Source organism: Chiloscyllium plagiosum, unplaced genomic scaffold (genome assembly GCF_037043375.1).
Source record: "Chiloscyllium plagiosum isolate Xiang-an unplaced genomic scaffold, Cpla_swu_hap1 HiC_scaffold_3, whole genome shotgun sequence".
Taxonomy (NCBI): Eukaryota; Metazoa; Chordata; class Chondrichthyes; order Orectolobiformes; family Hemiscylliidae; genus Chiloscyllium; species Chiloscyllium plagiosum.
The window spans coordinates 17,848,226-17,860,992 of NW_028270141.1; the positions used below are offsets into that span (position 1 = coordinate 17,848,226).

The 12,767-nt window shown below is 39.9% G+C and overlaps 1 protein-coding gene across 4 annotated transcripts in view; it reads right to left on the reverse strand.

The window, feature by feature from the left end:
* Window positions 1–11,610, reverse strand: part of greb1 (growth regulating estrogen receptor binding 1) — a 324,923-nt gene extending 313,313 nt beyond the window's left edge. For 3 of the 4 annotated variants that reach the window (XM_087977669.1, XM_043677653.2, XM_087977673.1), the window contains exon 1: window positions 11,508–11,610. The gene's annotated coding sequence lies outside the window, so the exon portion shown is untranslated. Of the gene's footprint in view, window positions 1–10,691; window positions 10,873–11,507 lie in introns of all 4 variants that reach the window. The other variant, XM_087977663.1, reaches the window with a different exon arrangement.
* Between the last annotated feature and the right edge of the window lie 1,157 nt (window positions 11,611–12,767).

Here is a 12,767-nt window from a genome sequence, read left to right on the forward strand (position 1 = left end):
TTTAAACATCAAACACTCTGAGCATGGCACAATTTACATTGAAACTTTACTTTTTCAGCCCAAGTATTAGCACAACCTTAATTTCAGCGTTTCTTGTTTTTGTTTTGCATACTCTCACTGAAATTACACTTATAAAAAGAGAAAGCCCTCACAGAGGACCACATGGCACCACAGTGTCAGCCATTCTCTTCTCCCAGAGCAAAGACTTGCAGAGCCTCAAATTTGGCCACTAGGGGACTTTAACCCCTTTCTCACTTTACTTCTCATGGGGGCTCAAACCGCAATCAAACACAGAGGACTCGAATCTCAATTAAACACAAAGGATTCGAATCCCACTTAAACACAGAGAACTCGAACCCTTGTTTGCCAGCACTTTGAGGACTCAAACCCCAAGTAAACCCAGGGGACTCGAACCCCAAATAAACCCAGGGGACTCAAACCCCAATACTGCGCTGAGGACTTGAACCCCAATATGGCACAGAGGACTCAAACCTCAAATTAAGCCAGGGAACTCGAACCCCAACACTGCATGGAGGAGCTGAACCTCAATTAAACCCCCCCCCCAAAACTGTGCAAAGGACTTGAACCTCAATTAAACCCCCTCAATACATCGTGGAGGATTCGAACCCCATATTAACCCAGGAGACTCAAGTCCTCTGCAAAGTATTGGGGTTTGAGTCCCCTGGGTTAATTTGAGGTTCGAGTCCTTCAAGCTTTATTGGGGTTCATGTTCCCTGGGTTAATTTGAGGTTTAAGTCCTCTGCAAAGTATTGGGGTTTAAACCTCAATTTAACCCAGGGAACTTGAACCCCAATAAAGCTTGAAGGACTCGAACCTCAAATTAACCCAGGGGACTCAAACCCCAATACAGTGTGGAGGACTTGGACCTCAATTAAACACCCCCCCCCCAATACTGCCTGGAGGACTTGAACCTCAATTAAACCCCCTCCATACATCGCGGAGGATTCGAACCTCATATGTGCAGAGAACTTGAACTTCAATTTAACCCGGGGATTCAAACCCCAATAATGCAGGGAAGACTCAACCCTCAAATTAAACTCAGAGGACTTGAACCTCAATTTAACCCCAGCCTCCCCAGTATAGCACAGAGAACTCAAACCTCTGTTTGTCAGCAACTTGAGAAACTGTGTCTTTTGACTGAACTAATTACTAGTCGAGGAGCGATTGAATGAGGGGACGGCCTCCAGCACACAGGAATATCGAGAGGGACCAAGGTTAAATCTTATCTTGTGAGGTCTTCTATCTCGAGACACTGATGTTGTGGGCGATTGCTGACACCATCCAATCATAACTATTCGTTTGGATCCTGTCGACTACGCCAATATTGTCATCCCATTTCCCCATCCCCAAGCAAAACGCTCAGAGACACAGTATGGCTTTGCCTCCTTCAACTTTATTCCCGGCCCTGGAGGGAGAGAGAATGATCACCCATGTGCACAGAGACATGAGTTCTCAGTCTTCTCTTGAACAGCAGTTTCTCTAATTCTATAGTCATTTACAGGGAGGAGCATCCAGGTAAGGCAATGTACATATTGATTAGGTGCCCATTACAATCAGTGAGTGTTAATAGTAAAGATTAAGTCATCTAGCGTTATACAATTAATGTTCTTTACTTGGTTAACTGGCTTCGCATAATGAATGCTTTTCACCTTGTTAACTGACTTTACATACTGAATGCTTCTTAATTTTGTTTAATGGCTTTACATAATGAATGCTTTTTCACCTCGTTAACCCACTACCCTTGCCTCCAGTACCTCATTATTTACTGCAAGTTCTTATCTGACCCAAGTCATGCTAGTTGAACCTTTTGTTTCACAAAAGTCTAAACTTAACTCTTTCCCTGCTCATACCTTATACACTTTCTCATTCCCTCCTTTTATCATTTCATGATATTCCTTTATATTATTAGTCTATCTGTAAAAGTTCTTGAAAAACAGACATCGTAATCAATATCGTTTCCACTCATCATGGAGTCATCAAGATGTACAGCGTGGAAACAGACCCTTCGGTCCAACTCGTCCATGCCGACCAGATATCCCAACCCAATCTAGTCCAACCTGCCAGCACCTGGCCCATATCCCATGGTTTAGTTGAGTATTTAAACTTCATACTAAGTTCATAGCTACTGCTGTAAAACATCTATGGTTCTCTAAAACTAATCTTACATTTTTTAAATATCAAATTTCTCTATTATGAAAATGATCACCATATTATGGTGTTACTTTTACCTATTTTATTTTGTGCTCTACGCAATATGGTCAAAATTGAAGGAGAATCAGGACATTTTACTTCCTGGTTTTCAGTCTGTGAGAATTCTTCAATGTGATTGGCCTACTCTGCTTGCTGATAGCATTGTTGCTTGTCACATGAGTCCATTTTCTTGGTACCAGATTTCAATTGGCCTCACGCAAGAGGAAATTCACATTAAAAACATCACTCTATCTTTGTGGGCAACTTTCTGGAAGCAAAACAGGATTTGCCATAATTTCCCTGTTAACAGTAAAATCTGGAGACGCTTTGAGGTTGATAGCACATTGTTGTCCCAATCCTCTGATATTTTCAATATTGAATTGTAAATAAACTAGATTGGTGTGGCAAAATCACACTCATGGACTATTGAATTAACTCAAAAGTGAATAACAATGATATTTACATCACGCGGAAAATGAACATTTGCACTGAACTGCATGCTTAATCATACCATACAATGCTCAACTGGAAACAAACAAAAGCAAAGCAAGAGAGACTGAACAAAAGATTAACTTAACTAGGATTTTGGGTAAAGTTAATTCAAATCACTGGAAGATCAACATGCCTAGAAACAACTGTAACTTCAAAGCAGTCAACTAGCATAAGAAGCAAATACATAAAAGAAAATACCAAGCCAAAATATATTGAAGAAGGAGCTATGAGACTATATTAACACAATTTCAATTTAAAATCAGCAAGAACATTAGACTGAATTTCAACCACTGTATATAATCTGTAAAAGTCGAATTTGTTAGATTATCTTTAAAGGTTCAATTTATAGGGTCGACTATCACACAAGCACTAGTTTTGAGGGGCTGAAATTCATTCTGCAGTTCGAAATACCGTATTATTAGCAGAAGTTGATTGGATCGCTCAACTAATCCCGGGTAAAGAAGAAAAATACAATGAATTACGGTAAAGGTAATTACCAGGTAAAAGCAAAAGAAACAAGGCTGAATTACTGGTAGGAACTTTTATTTGTACATACCAGGATAAAAATTTAACATGTCAAAGATTCATTGAAATCCTGCAAAGTCACACTGTTCAACATTGTCATGGCCTGGTATAATGGCACACTTAAAATGAAACATTGATTACTATCGGAATATGTAAGCGTCTTGAACTTCCTCGCCAAATTCTTCCGTTTCCCTCCCATTTACTCTCACATGTAATGAACCTCAGCAACATTAACAAATTTGTCGAAGAATTAAAGATATATGTAGCTAATATATCACACTTCTATTCACATATTATGGCACAATTAAAATGATTAACTTTTTAACAATATTAACTTTTGCAGGTATAGTGAACAAAGTGCAATAAGTACCAATAGACTTAGTACAGGTCTGAATGAATCAAAACGTGCTGTAGTAAACCAAGTGGGCTTAGTAGATTTATGAATGAATGAATGAAATTGGTAAACAATATAGTAAACAAAGAGTAATGAGTAGAGTTACCAGTATGAATGAATGAATGTGATTTCATTTAAATGGGTTAATGGGAACACGCAGTTTCCTTTGTAAGACATTTATAATGTGATATTGGAGGGTCAACCTTTACATGAGATATATGGAAAATACAAGGTTTTTTGGCCAAAAATAAGGGGTCGACTTTTATATGAGATCGACCTTTACACGAGTATATATGGTAACTATCAAAACAGTAAATACATCTTATGACATGTCATAATGCACCTACTAAAAGAACAGGTCACTCATAACACTAACATTCATTTAGTCTCTTCCTCCTTTTGATTTTCCTATCCTATTCCTTGACCAAGCACCAATGGGTTACGATGACCCTCTCAGTGGCACTAGACATAGTTGTACCTTATAGGGTCATGATATGAATGTTAGATTGAAAACCATGGCTGCAAACATTTAATATAAAGCAGTACTTCAGTTCTTGACAAAATATCATCCTAACTTTATTTTGGTAAATACAGACATTGGAACTGTGAGGACATGTTTACAGTCATTACTTTATGCAAGTGTCACACCCATTCTTCTATGGACAGTGCTTCTAATGTAACATATCCAAGAAATAACAGTGTTATTTCACAATGTCCTCTCATATGGGAATAGTGCTCCCTGTGGGAATAACAACTGGAGGAACAAAAAGCAGACCCTTCATCCGATAAGCTGCGGCCACAATAATGGTTTTCTGGACAACAGAAAATGTATAAAATGGAAAATAATAACTACCAATGCAAAAAGACTTCAGTGAAAATCCACAATGAAGTAGCAAGTTTTCAGATAACTGCAACAATGACTAATGTCACAAAAAAAGATCTCAATGGTTATTACATGTGTTTGCCCCTGGGGTGAGGAACTCCAAAACTAGAGGGCATAGGTTTAGGGTGAGATGGTAAAAGATTTAAAAGGGAGCTAGGAGGCAACTTTTTCATGCAGAGGGCAGTACATATATGGAATGAGCTACCAGAGGAGGAAGTGGAGACTGGTACAATTACAACATTTAAAAGGCATCTGGATGACTATATGAATAGGAAAGGTTTAGAGGGATTATGGGCCAAGTATTGGCAAATGGGACTAGATTAATTTAGGATATCTGGTCGGCTTGGACACGTTGGACCAAAGGGTCTGTTTCCATGCTGTACATCTCTATGACTCAATGACACTTTAAGTAAGCAACCATCAATTAACATAAAATCAAAGTAAAATACAAAGATGCAAGGTTACCAATAATCATATGACCATCAGAGGTACTATTATCCATGGCAGTTGTGCTTTCTTCTATCTCATGGTCTTCTGCTCATTAGAACACAAGCATATCTTTAATTTCCAAACAGATAAACCAAAGTGCACTGGAAAGTCACAGATTTAGCTTTGATTTTAATGGACATTCAAGCAACCAGTAATTAATCTTATATCACAAAAACCTGTTACATAGAGAAAGAACACTAACAACTGAATCCCTATCAGGAAATCACAGCCTCATGCAAAAATATTCACTTTACAGACTTGATTTTTTTTGCGCTGACAATAATTCTATGTGGCCTTTAATTCCAACTGTCATTAGCAAAGAAAACAATGGTATGCCTCAATTGGTAGTACAGATTAAATAGTACTTAAGAAACTCAGAATGTAATATCTAATATTAGACATGATTATATAGTGGACAACACTTAGCGAACAGGGCAGAAAGTAAGGACTGTAGGTGCTGACAATTAGAAGTCAAGAGTGCGGTGCTGGAAAAGCACAGCAAGACGGGCAGCATCCGAGGAGCAGGAGAATTCCTGATGAAGGGCTTTTGCCCAAACTGTCAATTCTCCTGCTCCTCGGATCTTGCCTGACCTGCTGTGCTTTTCCAGCACCACACTCTCAACACTAACCGAACAATCCTAAGATAAAATAAAATTACAACTAATTTATGGCCATCAATCAGGCTTGCAGTGTTGCTTACCTACTCATCCCAGAAGCTATGTGCAATTAAGTGTGAGGATGTTGAAATAACAGCACAGAGGCTGATATCCTGTCACCAAGTCACCCTTTATTTGCACATGAACAGTCCTTGAGTATACGGCCTCTTCAGAGTCAGCTATCAGAGTGCCAGAATCTCGATACTCACCTTTTTATCTGTCAGTCAGTGCCCCCTATTTGGATCAGGCTAACACCCCCAGCCAGGGAATTCATATTGTATGAGGTCCAGCTGGCTGAACTGATTACAATCACTACAGATGAGTCAGTCATCCGCAGGGAAAGAAACAAGTCTTCTTTTAATGCTTTCATTAAGTTTATCAGAACATGCTCCCTCACATATTCTCCAAATCAACACCTCAAATATTCAGAAGCAAGTTTGCAATCAGCACCATTTCTTTTGAAGTAAAAAGAAATTTGGTGTTCTTACAACTGTTACGATGCATTCCAGGCAAAACACTTTAGCAGTGTACCTCTCTTTCCAGCAATACTCAATGGTAATTTTGTTAACCTTCACCAGGTTAATGAAATGCAGAAGCAAAATCAGGACCAAGTCCCCTTGCCTTGGTGGAATTATAAAGAAAAGGTCCTTTTCCAAGACTTCATATTTGCATCCTGTTAAAATCTTAAGGATTATGACGACTTCTGAAGCAAGCTTCACTATAAAGTAAAATGTTGCAGCTGGTCAGAAGCTGTACAAAAGCTACTATTCTAATTATTGAGCTGGTGACTCAATTTTGGGACAATTTAATGAAGCTAATTTGCTCTGGAGCCAATACAAAGAGCAAATTGAAGTTTTGACTCAAGTTTTGTGTTTTCTCTATTAACCCAAGGTGCATGAGAGAATTAATTTTGCTAGTTAGTCTCATAGAGTCATACAACACAGAAACAGACCCTTCAATACAACTCATTCATGCCAACCAAGTTTCCCAAACTAAATTAATCCCTGTTAGCTAGTTCATTAGTTCGTCAATCAATCTGCAGTTGCTGGTTTGGTTTTGTTTCATAGTTATAAATAGACAAAGTTTGCTGGTTTTCAATGAAATTTGAGAACATCATTATGGGTTGTAAGAATGAGCCTGGGAGAAGAATCTTCTTCTTCCGATAGGACTGACAACCTAAGTACGCTATTCAGAACAGTGGCTTATTTGTGGAAACCAGGCTTTTGAACAACTTTCTTGTGCTTGACCTTAAATTGGCCAGATTACCACACTTCAATGCAATTTTATCTTCTGTGCTGTTGTTTTCCAGTCATGACACAATTGCTTCTTTTTATTCTTTCACAGGATGTAGGTGTTACCAGCAAGACCAGCATTTATTGCCCATCCTTAATTATCCTCATGAAGGAAATGGTAAGCTATCTTCTTAACAACTGAGTGACTTTCCAGATCATGTCAGAAAAGAGTTAACAGTGACCTGCATTGCTATCGGTCTCAAGTCATATGGTCACCATTTCTGATACAATACTTTGAGTCCAGATTTAGTTAAATTGCAGATTTGAAATTCCCCACCTATCATGACGGAATTTGAACTCATGTTTCCAGATTTTTCTTTCACCTAGGCCTTTAGATTCCAAAAACTGTGCTACATTACAATAAAAAGACAAAAAGGATTTATTTACTTTGCGAGCCCTGTAACATTGATGCCTATTACTGTCCTCTACTACCTCAGTTGATATCAAATACTGGAGAGCATTGCCAAAGAGACCTTGAGGTGCAGGTTCATATTTCCTTGAAGGTGGAGTCACAGACAGGATAGTGAAGAAGGCATTTGCCTTTATTGGTCAGTGCATAGTATAGGAGGTGGGATGTCATGTTGCAACTGTACAGCACATTGATTCAGCCACTTTTGGAATACCGTGGTTAATTTGGTCACTCTGCTAAAGGAAAGATGTTGTTAAACATGAAAGGGTGCAGAAAAAGATTTACAAGAATGCTGCCGGGGTGGAGGGTTTGAGCTATGTGAGATTCTGAATAGGAGGGGCTATTCTCCCTAAAGTGTCAGAGGTTAAAGGGTGACCTTATAGAGGTTTATAATATCATGAGCGGCATGGATAGGATTAATAACCAAGGCCTTTTTCCATGGGTGGAGAATTCCATAACCAGAGGGCATAGGTTGAACATTATTTAGGAAAGATATAAAAGGGACCTAAGAGACAATTTTTCACACAGAGGGTGGTACATGTATGGAAGGAGCTGACAGAGGAAGTGGTGGAGGCTGGTACAATGACAACATTTAAAAAGCGTCTGATGGCTACATGAATAGAAAGAGTTTAGAAGGATATGAATCAAATGCTGGCAATTGAGACTAGATTAATTTAAGATATGGACAAGTTGGACCAAAGGATCTGTTTCTACGCTAAACAGCTGTATGACTCAGTAAAGGCCAGTGCATGAACCAAGGATCTAAATGGTCCATCTGGCTTAGTAGATCACACACAAGCCCATTACTATCGTCATTCACTGAGAAACTTATAACATGCAAGAATTTCACAATAAGAGCTCCCCTGTCCATAATGGCTACCTAAGTGACTCAATCTTAAGAATGAGGGTATTTCAGAGTTCAAAGATGCAATCTTCAGCAAGAAAAATCTGATGGAAGTTATATTCACCATGTTCCTCACAGATATCAAATTTTCAGATGCTTTTACAAATAGTACAATAAGTTAACTATCACATGGCAATGACTCAGCAAACAAATAGTTCAACAGAGGCTATAGTGAGTACGGTAATTTCAAGTTGGTGATGGCTGAATTCTAGTTAATTTAGTTTACTCTGACTGCCGATGCTTGTGTGTGTTAACTTTGAAGGACAGGAAGAGGTTCAATTGTGATATCTCTCTGCAGTTGAATTACTGTGGACATTATTCTGGAAGTCACATAATAAATGAACACTGAAGTAGGCGAAAGTAAAAACTGCAGATGCTGGAGATTAGAGTCGAGAGAGTACTGCTGGAAAAGCTCTGTAGGTCAGGCAGCATCAGAGGACCAGGAGAGCCGACGTTTCAGGCAAAAGCCCTTCATTAGGAAGGGCTTGGATGAAGTATCAGAGTGGAAGTAATATTTGGGAAACATATGTTACTAAGGTCTATATATTCACAAAAGATCAGAAAGGAAAACATTGGCAGAAACAGCGGTAGAAGTATTCTACAGACCGTGTTTATTGTGAATTGGAGAAATGAGCTTGTACATGCAGGAACACAACATTCTGACCAGTTGACATCCTGATATCTCATCCATCCACATGTCTGCAGCCATTTTATCAGGCACAGTCACATCTGTATGAGTAGGTGGATCTGAGTCAGGGGGAACACAGGCAGAAATGGAGAAGACTGGACAGGCATGTGAGCAGCCCCAGCCTCCAGGCACAGCCCCCCTGTTCTGGATAGAGCCTTGCCCTGGATAGTGCAGAAGCTGGAGGGAGCTGGGAAGCAGCATGCTGAACAAGTGGTAGTCAAGGAGACCACCAAGGAGATGAAGCTCCATTTTATCAACTGCAGCCTCCACCTTCCTGGTCCCTTCATCCCTTGCTGATGATGTAGTGGCATACGCACATGCTGATACAGCCTGCTGCAGCTAGATGCAATCATGGGCTGCAGCTGCACAGGAGCCATTTGCCAGTAGACATAATCACTCCATGTTCAGCCCAAAATATTGCAAATTGTACTTAAAGATCACATTTAAAATACCTATAAAGTACAAATTCCTATTTTGTTAAGATAAAAGCCTCAGATTAATATTTTCACATGGACAACAGTAACAAAACATCATTGCGTGCTATTTATTTTCAAAGATATTATTTGTGAGCACTTACTTTAAATAGAAAGCACCAGCATACTCAGTATTCAGCGTGACAGTAACTGTTGCTATGGTGCACTCAGTATTAAGTGACCTGATGAAATACCATGTCACAGCCATCTTCAATTGGTCTTATCTGCTTCTCTCAATATCTTATTTACTTTTGTTAATTGTAATACGTCTTGGAAAAATAACCAAGTAGGAATTGTTTGGACTAGAGAATCCATCTGAATATCATATGCACAAAATTATTCTGAAACAAAAGATAGTGAAGAACCCATTGACCAACTCTTGCTCAACAACTTCAAACACTGGGAATATTTCCAAAACAGCAAGGAAGGCTAAAATGAGATTCAAGAGGTTTTAAACATGACAGTTTTATTTCAGATTAATTCAAAGATGCTCTTGCACCTAGTTAGAATGGCTAAACAAATTTCTTAATTTCAAATTGTCACTAAAAATGCGGAGATACGAGAGAAACAAAAATCTCTGTCCTGTTGTTGGAGCAAGAAATGCTTTGTACAGGGAACAGTTTAAATGTAGAGATCGTTGCATCTTTTAAAGGAAACAAAAATTAATATTGAAGCAGAATAAAATGGACTAAACAGCAGGAGGGCAGCTCTTGAACAAACTGCTAACACAGACTGAGACAAATGGTCAATATCACCATGCTGAAATTAATCCAGGTCAAAGCCATGTATTTAAGCTGAACTATTTACAACAACTTACTGAGTGCTAACATGGCGTTAGCACTGTTTTTCAAAATATTTTAAGAAAATATATTTTAATGTATGAATACCGTAAGAAATTCATTTCAATGTGTTTATACAAAAGCAAACTCGTGCAGCCAGTTCAAGAAGTTTTCGTTTTAAGGTTGGACATTTAAAACGTTGCTAACCGAAATATAGTTGCACCAGATCTTACTGGCGATATCAACAAAGCAATGCAACTACTGTTAGTGACAGGCTCCTCCGAAATATTCTGCAGAGGATTAGCAGTGAACACCTTCGTCCATGCCACTATGATACAGAATTCAAATGTGCCACAGGGAAGAGTTTAGGTAAGTGCAATAGCAGTATTTCTCAGAATGTTAATGACCACTCGCGAAATGGCAAAAGCAAACACGTGGAGGGAACAGACTGCAATATCGATTTGGGAATGATCGTGCCCGTTCGACAATAACTCACAAGCGTACTCATGCTCCATGCAATCCCGATAGTTGTAAGATAAACCAGCGCCTGAGGGGGCCTTGCTCCAAAGGCTAGCCAGCAACACTCGAAATTCTTCAATTGCAAGAAGTCAGCAGAACAATGGCAATAGAATGCTGAATTTCCTCGCCACTCTTCAGTAACCCGTCATTACATAGAGCTGTGAAAGATCATGCTCATTGTTGATGTCTTAGTTGAGAATACAAGTGGCAACTGTTACTTACAAATAGCTACCAACTAACAACACTTCGGTCTGTAACAGTTTAACAAGAAACGTTTAACAAGAAACAAAAACAAATCAACCGAAGCTCACGATCCCCAAGCAAGCAAGTTCCCAAGCTCCAGCATTACGCGCTTCTTTCAACTGGTGGAAGAGGATAGCGAGTATTTTAGATTGCAGTGCACTGTCATAGCTGCAGTCAGCAGGTTCAAAAGTTAGTTAATTTCACGAGATGTCAAAAATAAATTGCCGCGAAGAGAAATCGAGTTCTCAATCTTGATTATTGTGTCCAGGGTGATGGGGGGAGGACACATTCACCATTAAGTCACTCACCCACTACTACCATCATTTCCAAGCTGTGATCGAACTCACTGATTCAACAGAAGTAAGCCGAGACAAAGCGTGCTTAAACCCCGGTCCCAACAAGCTCCTCGGTTTAGATGAACGCTCCACTATTTTATTTTGCCTTGAATGGCTTGCAGCATGTCACAACAGACAAACAAAAACTTTACCTGCACGCAGAAGAGGAAACAAATAGATCACACGCACACACACACACAAAAAATACCCCTTACCGCAAGCGGCTGGAGGTCCAAAGCGGCCAGTGTGGTCTGTCCCGGCTTGTTTGGTGCTTGGGAAATACCAAGCAGGGAATGAGAGAACACACGCTCACTGCCCGGCGCTGCCAAACTCCTCGGGAAACAAACCCAAGCCGATCCGTCTGTGCAGAGACCCCCCGCCCCCCGCAATCCACAATCCACGTGGTGGAGCCTTCCCAACCCCCTGAAGAGAGCGAATGTAAATTGGAGATGAGGAAGGGGGTGTCAGGACCTGCACTCCATTTGACCATCTCCTTTTCCTTCTCACCGATACGGTTTTAAGCTGCTCTGTTCAAACCCACTACTCAAGACACAACACCAATTAATCTCGGCTCCTTTTGTTTTTTTATATAATTTAGAAATTTCTACCTGCTTGCCGGGGTTACCGCTTGCCATTTAATTGCTTTGAATGCTGAAAGGATCTCGCACTGAAGGGAGATCGGTGGAAGAAAAAAATGTTACAAATTTGACTGAGTTTCGCAGGATGTCATGTTAACAATGTTCATTAAAGGATAGAGGTTTTACCGTTTAAAAAAAAACCTGGGAGATATGATGCTTGTGCCACTATCTGCACTGTTGGAGCCAGCTGCTGGAAGCTAGTCTGCATGTTTTAAACTCGGTGTGTGACTTGTGTCTTGGGAAGAACACTCGCGCCCTCTTCCTACCGCTCTGCACAGTTGTTGCCAAAATACACAGCGTTGCCCTTCCCCTGTGTGAACTGAGCTAAAGAAAGAACGTTACTTCTTTTATATAGCGCCCTTCCTCACAGATGGATATGCCCAAGCTCTTCACAGCCAACAAGGTGCTTTCGAAACATAGTCACTGTTGTAATGCGAGGAAATTCAGCAGGCAATCTACCCACAGTTCAATCCCGCAACCAGATGATGACAGGATTACCTTTTGCTCAGGTGATCAGAGGATAAGTTGTTAGCTAGGGCACTCGTGATCCACCTCAAATAAGGTTATGTATACTAATGTTCATTTGAGGGAACAATCAGATTTTAGTTCCACATCCCAGCCAAAAACCATCATTTCTGGAGTACTGGGCTGATGTGTCAGACACAAGCCTACAGTGTGGGCCTTGAATCCACAAACTTCTTTCTCAAGAGGCTCCAAACATAATGCTCGGGCAAAACTGACCTCTGGCATGCAAAAATCAAAAATGGTATAAGAAAATAGCATTTCACTGAGTATCTCATCCTGTTTCACAAACTTGTGGAAGTTAAATGAAATCAT